General features: G+C 41.4%; 1 pseudogene; it reads right to left on the bottom strand.

The window, feature by feature from the left end:
- Positions 1-744: 744 nt before the first annotated feature.
- Positions 745-9,062, bottom strand: part of LOC131895619 (carcinoembryonic antigen-related cell adhesion molecule 1-like) — a 156,263-nt pseudogene continuing 147,945 nt past the window's right edge.

Genomic DNA, 9,062 nt, shown 5'->3' with positions numbered 1-9,062 from the left:
GTTAGGACATGCACACAAAATGAATAAATATGCAAATATAGTAAGACACTCATGACAGGTCCTTTCTATCTATGCATTTTATAATTATGGAATGAAACCTTGGAAACAAACTACTTGAAAAAGTATCTCTACAGTGAAAAATGTATTGTTTCCTCCTATCTGTGTCTGTACTCAACACAATAAGACTACGGTCTATGCAGTATTCATATTAGGCATTGGAAATAATCTAAAGAAGATCTGAATGTGTCGAAAGAAGTGTAGAGTAACATGAACGTTTTACTAGTTTCTGAGGGTTGACTGTGTGACAAACTCAGACCCTAAACTCTTAGTCACTTTACATTTCCATTTGCTATATTGACATCTATTGTTGTTAATATTGACTGGGTCTCACAATATAATCTGAGCTGGCCTTGTAATTCTATGTCTCCTGCTTCGTGCTCTCTCCCTTTTGAGACAGGGTCTCACTATGTAGCTCTGGCTAACCTGAAACTGGCTACAAAGACCAGGGTGGTTGGGAACTCATAGAGATCCAACTGTCTCTGCCTCTGGTGTGCTGGGGTTAAATGCATGCAGCACTGTGCTCAGCTTGTTGTATCATGAGATTAACATGCATCCATCACCAAGCTGGATGTATTTATTTCCTGAACAATGTTTTTCTCCTTGTGACTTTGACCCATTCTCCACTCTGTTGATAAAGAAACTGGCCCTGAACCCAAACACTATGGAGTAAGAGAGGAACAGAGGTTACTCACGTATTATGTCCAGCTGAATGGGGTCACTCTTCTTGGAACTGACTTGATTGGATACTTCACACTGATATTCCCCAGAACCCTCAATCCTCACAGATTCTATTTGGAGGGTGCTGTTGTTGTGGGACAGCTTCATCCTGTCTGTGAGCTCCACACTCTGGCCTTTGAAGAGCCAATGGACAGAAATCCCAGTGTTGTTTGAGAAACAGTTCAGGAACACAGAGGTCATACCTTTGAATGTGTTGTTGGTGACTTGGATGGAGGGTAGAGTCAGTGGATCTGTGGATAAATAGTGGAGGGACCAGCTGAGAGTCTTTCACACTCAGAGATCTCAGCCAGTTCACAGGGCCATACAATGAAGGGGCCCTCTGCAAGACTGCATGTTTGGGTTCACGATATGGTCTGTAGGGAGAGAGCTGAATCTTACTCCTACCAAGATCACTCACAGTGACCCTGACTCAGGGTATTTGTGTAGATTCCACACTGGGAGCCTCTTCAGCCCAAAAGTCCAGAAATCTCATGGTTGGGAGGAATGTATTTCCCAATGATTTTTGTGGGGATTCTTGCTCATACTTTCTGTGAACAGTAAGGTCCCTCTTTTATGAAATAACCTCCTGTTTATATTTAATTAAATAATTTGTCATAGGGTAAAGATGGCCCAGCTAATCTTAAAGGTGTTAAAGGCTATACCTCAGGACTGGGAGAAATCCCTAACTGAAGGATTTCTGTTTGTAAAAAAAAAAATGTATTTCCTGTCCCATGGATATGGATTAAATACTACAGAGAAGAACTGAATAATCACAATGCTGAGCACAGCCTACAAGTCTAATCCTCAGTATTGATATTATTTGAGACAGAGTCTCACTGTACAGTTCTAGCTTGCTTGGAACTTGCTATATAGACCAGGCTCTCCTCAAACTCATACTATCTACATGCCTCTTCCTCCTCAGTGCTAGCACTGAAGATGTGTGACACCACACTCAGCTATTTGGTTTTTGGTTTGTTGTTGTTGTTGCTGTTGTTTTGGTTTTTCAAGACAGGGTTTCTCTGTGTAGCTTTGTGCCTTTCCTGGATCTTGCTCTGTAGACCAGGCTGGCCTTGAACTCACAGAGATCTGCCTGCCTCTGGCTCTTGAGTGCTGGGATTAAAGACATGTGCCACCACTGCCTGGCTGCTATTTGTTTTTTGAAGCTTGAGAAGAGTAAGCAAAAGGGCATCATCAACTGAGAGTTTCATGGTTCACCCTGACTCAGAACAGGGCTCCCAGGAACCTTCTCCACCCACTCTTCCCATCCCGTGGAGTCAGAACTGAGACAGGAGCAGACCTGGGAGCAGAGGTCTAGTCCCCATCTGTGGGGAATATTCTTCTCCAATTTGGAGAATAAGAATGTGAGTAGAGTTGAAAGCCCGGGGTGTTCTTTGTAGGTCATGGAGGTCATAAAATGAAAATGGTGGGGACAGGAAAGCTTGTGTTAGGTACAGAAAGAAATCTTGACCTTGAGGCTCTCCTAACCATGGAAAGTCCCTCACACAAGCTAAGGCTTTTCAAGACTGGGAGAACCTCCTCCTCACATTGCAAGCTCTGGTGGTATTGTGTTCCCCAAAATATTGTACACCCTAATAAACTTATCCGGGGGTCAGAGACAGAACAGCCACTAGATACAAAGGCTAGAAAATGGTGGCACTCACACCTTTAATCCTAGCACTCCAGAGGTAGAAATCCCTCTGGATCTCTGTGAATTCAAGGCCACATTGGAACCAGCCAGGCATGGTGACACACATCTTTAATCCAAGAAAGCAAGCCTTTAATTCCAGGGAGTGGTGGTTGAAAGCAGAAAGGTATATAAGGCGTGAGGACCAGAAACTAGAAGCATTTGGCTGGTTAAGCTTTCAGGCTTCTAGCTGCACAGTTCAGCTGAGAGCCATTCGGATATGAGGACACAGAGGCTTCCAGGCTGAGGAAACAAGATCAGCTGAGAAGTTGGCCAGGTGAGGTTAGCTGTGGCTTGTTCTGTCTCTCTGATCTTCCAGTGTTCACCTCAATAACTGGCCTCAGGTTTGATTTAATTAAGAAGACCTTTTAAGATTTCTGCTACAGCAAGTTTCATCCCTATCAGCCAGAAACGAAAGAACCAGGAGGCCATTAGACATAGGGATGGAGCAGGAAGCTTGGGGGAAGACTGAGTTTTGCTAGTTCCCATAGTCCTGGGCTGGAAATTAAATGCTTCTGTCACTTCCCAGAAAGCTAAAAGACTCCACTCCAAACCTGTAACTGATATTTCAGAGATCCACTTACTAAGGACTGTAATGTTCTTGACTGTGGTCCTATAGACTCCAGGAAAAACGTTATAGATGAGGCAGGAATAGGATCCCGAATTATTAGAATTGATATTGGGGATAAAGAGCTCTTGGGAGAATGACTGGAGCTCTCCATTGACAAACCAAGAGTACTGTGCAGGTGGGTTAGCATCTGTGTGGCAGGAGATGTGAGGTTTGTCCTTGAATGGAAATGAATATTTGAGGGGGATATGATCAGGACATCTGGACCATCTGGAGCAAACAGAACAAAGCCACACGTGATGTCAGCAGAGGGAAGGGGAAATCCTGGTCTATAGAAGGACATAGTATCTCTTTGAGCTGTGCTTTAACCTTAGTTGAGCAGGTCCTACCCAGAGTTGTGGAGGGGATTAGTACAAGAGTACTCATTCAGCATGCACAAGCCCTGATCTTTCTCAAGCACAACACACACACCTCCCCATGGACACTCATGTGTGCACTGAGATTGAGTCCAACTTGTTCCCTGTCTCCATCACTCTGAGTCTCTCTAGGCAGAATTCCCTGCAACCCATTCAAGCTCAATGCTGGGCCTGTCCACCTATGCTTGGGCTGGGACAGAATGTCCTGGCAGCCTAGGTATCTGTATGGTAGGTCTGTGTCATGAACCCCAGGGAACTGGGACTGAGTGTGGTAGATCTAGCCCTCTGTATTTAGGCAGTTGGGACCAGGATGAAACAGAACATATTTAAAGTAATGTTCAGAGAGAATGGGTCACTTGGGGAGTCCCTCACTGGGTTCCAGGTTCACATTCATAGGGGCCTGTGTCAGTCCTCACAACACTGAGTAACATGAGAGTCCTGTTGTCCTCAGACGGCTTCAGCCTGTCCTCATTCGAGAGGCTTTGGTCATTTATCCTCCACAGGTAGGTTATATTCTGAGTCTCAGGCTCACACATTAATGCTACTGAGTCCTCACCCTCCATGGGATTGGAATTGTTGGTTGTGATGTTGGGCTTGGGTAGCAGTGCTGTGCTGACCACAGAGAGATGATTGCCTTGTGTGGTACTCTTGTATCTTACAAAGGCCTCTTACAGCCAGACATAGCCTCTTAACTCCCAGCTGACCCAGATCCCGAAAGAATCAGGCAGGAAGCAAATTACAGGCAGATGGAGTGGCTGAGTGCTCAGAGATAATGGGGTCTCCTGTACTGTGTATGGAAGAAGCAAGGACTTTCTCATGAGAGAACTGAGCTGCAGTGTTTGGTGATGGTCAGACTCAAGACTTGGAATCACAGTTCTCATTTTATTCCTGGTCCTCACTGACCCATTGCTGCCTTGAGACACAAGGTTCGGGTCCCTTTAGCTACACTGACCTAGCCTGCTTTGTGTAGACCAGAGCCCTCCAAGCCTTTGCTGTTCAGGGCTCTCCTACAGACATGTTATGATTAGTCTTCCCATTGAGATTCCCTGAGAAACCTGACAGCCTGTCAGAGATCTCACACAGCTCAGGATCTGGCTGACATTTAGGTCATGCTGGGTCACAGGTGGGCTATTCTTGTCAGGTGTTTGATGCTGATTGACATGAATCTGGGAGCCCTATAAGAATCCTGAGTCTATGAAATGATCTAGAAGAGTGAAGGCCACCTAGTAGTTGTCCATGATGGGGACCTGGAGATGTGGTTTTGGACAGATAGCTTGTGTCACTGATGGCCTATGTGACACTGAGTCAATGACTGTGTTTGCTGTCTCACTTTTTCTATAATAGGACACATGGTAAATGATCATTGCTATGCCTGCAAATTAACCTTAAATGTGAACAGTGATCTGACCTTCCACCAAGCAGTGTCTACTAGTATTTCCTGCAGCAAATAATCCCTGGACTGCGGTGGGAGAGATGGCTCAGTGGTTAAGAACACTGGCAGCTCTTCTAGAGCTCCTGAGTTCAATTCCCTTACAACCGTCTATAATTAAAATGTGGTGACCCTTTCTGGTGTGCAGGCAGAACACTTTATAATAAATAAATAAATAAATAAACAAACAAATAAATAAATAAATAAATTAAGGCTAATCGGACTGTGGGAAGAAAACACCAAGGAGCTGTTGGTAGAAATATGTAAATTTCACATTGGAAAGAGGTGCAGGTTATAAGCAACTCACAGACAATTGTAGTCAATGGCAGTGTACATTTCAGAGTAGTCAAGACAAATTTCCAATTTCTCACCATAACAAATTGGAGATGAAAGTGTAGTGGGTATTACGGAGTTGACTTAATCATTCTGTCTTGTATACAGACATCAAAGATTACACTCTATTTCTTCAGACTAAGTATAGTTGGGAGGCCATTTAAAGCACTATTAACAAGTAATAGACCATGGATCAAAACAGTGGGAATATCATTTTCAAGTGCCAAAACATGTTACATATTGTACATCTGAACATGGGCCAAAATATATAAAGAACTCTCACAGTTCAACAATAGTAACAATAAAACCACAAGCAGCTCAATCCAAAGAGAAGGAAAAGACCTGACATTCCTTTTAAAGAAAGAGGAACAGATGACCAATAAAGACAGGCTGCTTAAGTTTTGTCTATTTGACAGACTAAATTCACATGGGAAGAGAAAACCTCAGTTGTGGAATCACCTCCATCACAATGGCTGGCAAGGCATTTTCTTAATTACTGTTTGGTGGAGGAGGACCCTGTGCTATCACCTTGCAGATAGCCCCTTTCTTATGGGCTCTGTAAGAAAAGCAGCTGGGCAAGTTGTGAGAACAAGCCAGGAAGCTTTCCCCATGGTTCTTGCCTGCACTTCCCTCAATGACAGACCCTGATCAAGACATTTAAGCCAAATAAACCCCTAACTGCCAAGTTGGTTTGGGTTGTGGCATTTCATCACAGTAACTGGAAAGCTATCTAGAACAACACATAAAGAATGGTATGGGAGTCGGGTGGTGGTGGTGGTGGTGGTGGTGGTGGTGGTGGTGGTGGTGGTGGCACATGCCTTTAATCCTAGCACTTGGGAGGTAGAGACAGGCAGATATCTGGGATTTGAGGCCAGCCTGATCTACAGAGGGAGATCCAGGACAGGCACTAAAACTTCACAGAGAAACCCTGTCTCAAAAAAACCAAAAATTAAAAAAAAAAGAAATGCTATGGAGTTATGCGTAGTGGCACATGGCTGTAATCCCAGCACTCAGGAGGCAGAGGCAGGTGTATCTGTGTGTTCCATGCCAGACTGGGCTGCAGAGTGAGTTCCAAGACAACCAGGGATATACAGAAAAACTCTGTCTCAAAAAACCAAAAATGAAAAAAAAAAAAAAGAAAAGAGAAATTCTTATGGGCCAGGCAAGGTGGTGCACACCTTTGATCCCACTACTCTGGGAATTCCAGCCTGGCCAGCCGGGAGTATATAGTGAGACCCTGTCTCACAAACAAAAACCAAAAACATGCTTAACACCAGTAGTCATTGTAAAAATGCACATGATTGACGGACCTAAACTGTACATTCTTAAGGATAAGTCATATGTAACTTATGAACTATAAAAGATAGTTTTTAGGATACAAGTTAAAGCTTGATCATCTTATAAATGATCAAGTTCTCTATACAAATGTATGTTTAGAAACAGGCTAAATATGCTGAACATTAGCATAATCAATTCCTTACTTCACCTATGACATTTAAAAAATGTTTAAGCCTCTCACTTTAAACTATGCCATGCCTCTTACAGCCAGGAATTAGTCCAAATTATACTTTGAGATAATTTAGATTATATTTCCATTTACCAGGTCTAAAGATAATATGCTTTGCTATCCAATTTTCAATAAAAGATAGCTCACCAAACAGATTTCAGAATAAACTTTTACTATTCCTTCATTAAAAGAAATTTACTTTACATTGACTGTTCTCAATAATCAATCACTTATGTCTAATGACTAATTAAATACATAAATGCTTTGGATGTAAAGTTTTTACAAGGGTATAAAAGTTTAGATATAGAGACCATTTAGGAAAGTTGAAAAATAACTTATGATATATGAATTGCCAGTTATTGGATAGACAAATATAACATATAAACATGTAGATATGGTATAAATGATACCCACATCTCAGTAAATAACCTAGAGATACTGAGGATGTATACCTAAGTTAGATCTATGGATAAAGTTTTTCTTGAGATCTGAGATCTGAGATATATAGGCTTTAGAAATAGACTTATGTATGCATGAATACATTAGTCTACAGACGTCCCCCAGAAGAGACCTGGGGCTAATAAAAGGCCATAGCTCCTCCACTGTACAAGGTATAATAATTGTCCAAGGAATGATTGATCCTGACTTTACTGGGAAAATTAAGATTATTGTAAACCTCCTACAAAAACAATTCAGATTCTACAGGGCAGCACCTAAGGGAGCTGCCAGTTTGGATTCAAGTTTTATGGTCTTCTGGGTTCAGGAAATTAAATATTCCAGACCAACTAAACCCTTAAAATACAGGGAAAGAAAATAATTGACTTGCTAGACATAAGCATTGACATTTCTTACATTGTGTAATCCTGTCCTAAATGAATTTTTATTAATTTTGTTCAAAAGATAATCAGGACTTGAGATATATAATAAATGAAAACATTTCAGATTTCATATTCTTACTACCCTGCTGTTTTCTTGAGACACCAAAGATTCATAATCTTGCTCTGACACATAACCACTGTTATCATATTGCTAATATGTCTAAAGATTTTGTCTTTTTAGAAGGTTCTTATAAGCTTCAGGAGATCAGGATTTACCATCGCTCACAAGCCAAGAAGGATCTTGAGGAATGCAACCTGACTACACTTTATGTCTTCCACTTACAAATTCTCTTTTTCTTCTCTAGGATGGTGGGTTTTCCTTCTCTCCCTGGCCTGATATCCCCTTCTCTCATCTTCTAAAACCATACATTTAATATTCCATAGGTACACTTAAGAGAAAAAGTTTCCTCCTTAGAACTCATCAAATGCATGTACTAATACATACATTTGTTTCCAGCAGAAATTCTGATGATTTAGAGAGTTACACGTTGTCATCCTCTGGACCACAGAAATACTGTCTAGCTGTAGGTCTGCACCTTATCCTCCATCCTCCAGCTCACATGGATGTGTAGTCCAGCTCAGCCCTGCATCATGCTTTCTAGCACATGAGACAGAAAATCGTGCTACCCATGTCTTACCCTGCAGAGCCTGAAACAGCCTGCTCTTCCTGGGTTTCCACTGCATTCCAGCCTTCAAGACCCTCAGCTTCAGACCCATATCAGCACGAAGTAACCATGAACGATTTCTACAGCCCCATTGTGACTTACCCCTCTTTCAGTGCTGAACTCCCCAGCCCAGGGACTGGACTGCCCTTAAAAAACGCTATTATTAATTCTATAAATTCTGCCCATGATCCTGAAATATATATAGTATCATTTTCCTCCCCAAGTACTTCTGACATTGTTGTGTATATAAGTCTTGCTATGTATACCCTGACACAGATTATTACATTCCTCCCATAGCTAAATGGTTAATATTGCCTTGATTACAAATTTTAATTATTAGGTCAGTTTTAACTGCAGCCTTGTTCCCACAGGTGCTCATGACTAACTCAAGTAACTCCTTATCTAACAATGCCTCTTTTAAATACAGTTTAACCAAATTAATACCACTAATCAGAGATTTATAGAGGTATCTTCCAAACAAATCATTTATTTGATAAGTCACAATTATAGTAATTAGACACATTTGACCACATTATGCTATACTAGCTAATGATAAATTTTTATGGTACTCCTCTGCACCCTTCTTGGGACATAGATATTCTGATTATGTACAACTACACCTATTAGATGACTAAACTAATTCTCAGCTTGCCATCTACAGAGATTATTGATTATAAATATTAATTAACCATTACTTTTCATTCTTCAAGTCATCTCCAAATTTAATTTTTTCCTTTTTTCTCTACCCTAGAGAGAATTAAACATTCTCTTTTTTAATAAATGAAAACACTGGAACTGCTGCAAG

Source organism: Peromyscus eremicus, chromosome 1 (assembly GCF_949786415.1).
Source record: "Peromyscus eremicus chromosome 1, PerEre_H2_v1, whole genome shotgun sequence".
Classification (NCBI taxonomy): Eukaryota; Metazoa; Chordata; class Mammalia; order Rodentia; family Cricetidae; genus Peromyscus; species Peromyscus eremicus.
The sequence above is the reverse complement of the archived record's forward strand: the minus strand, read 5'-3'. Positions and strand labels throughout refer to the sequence as shown.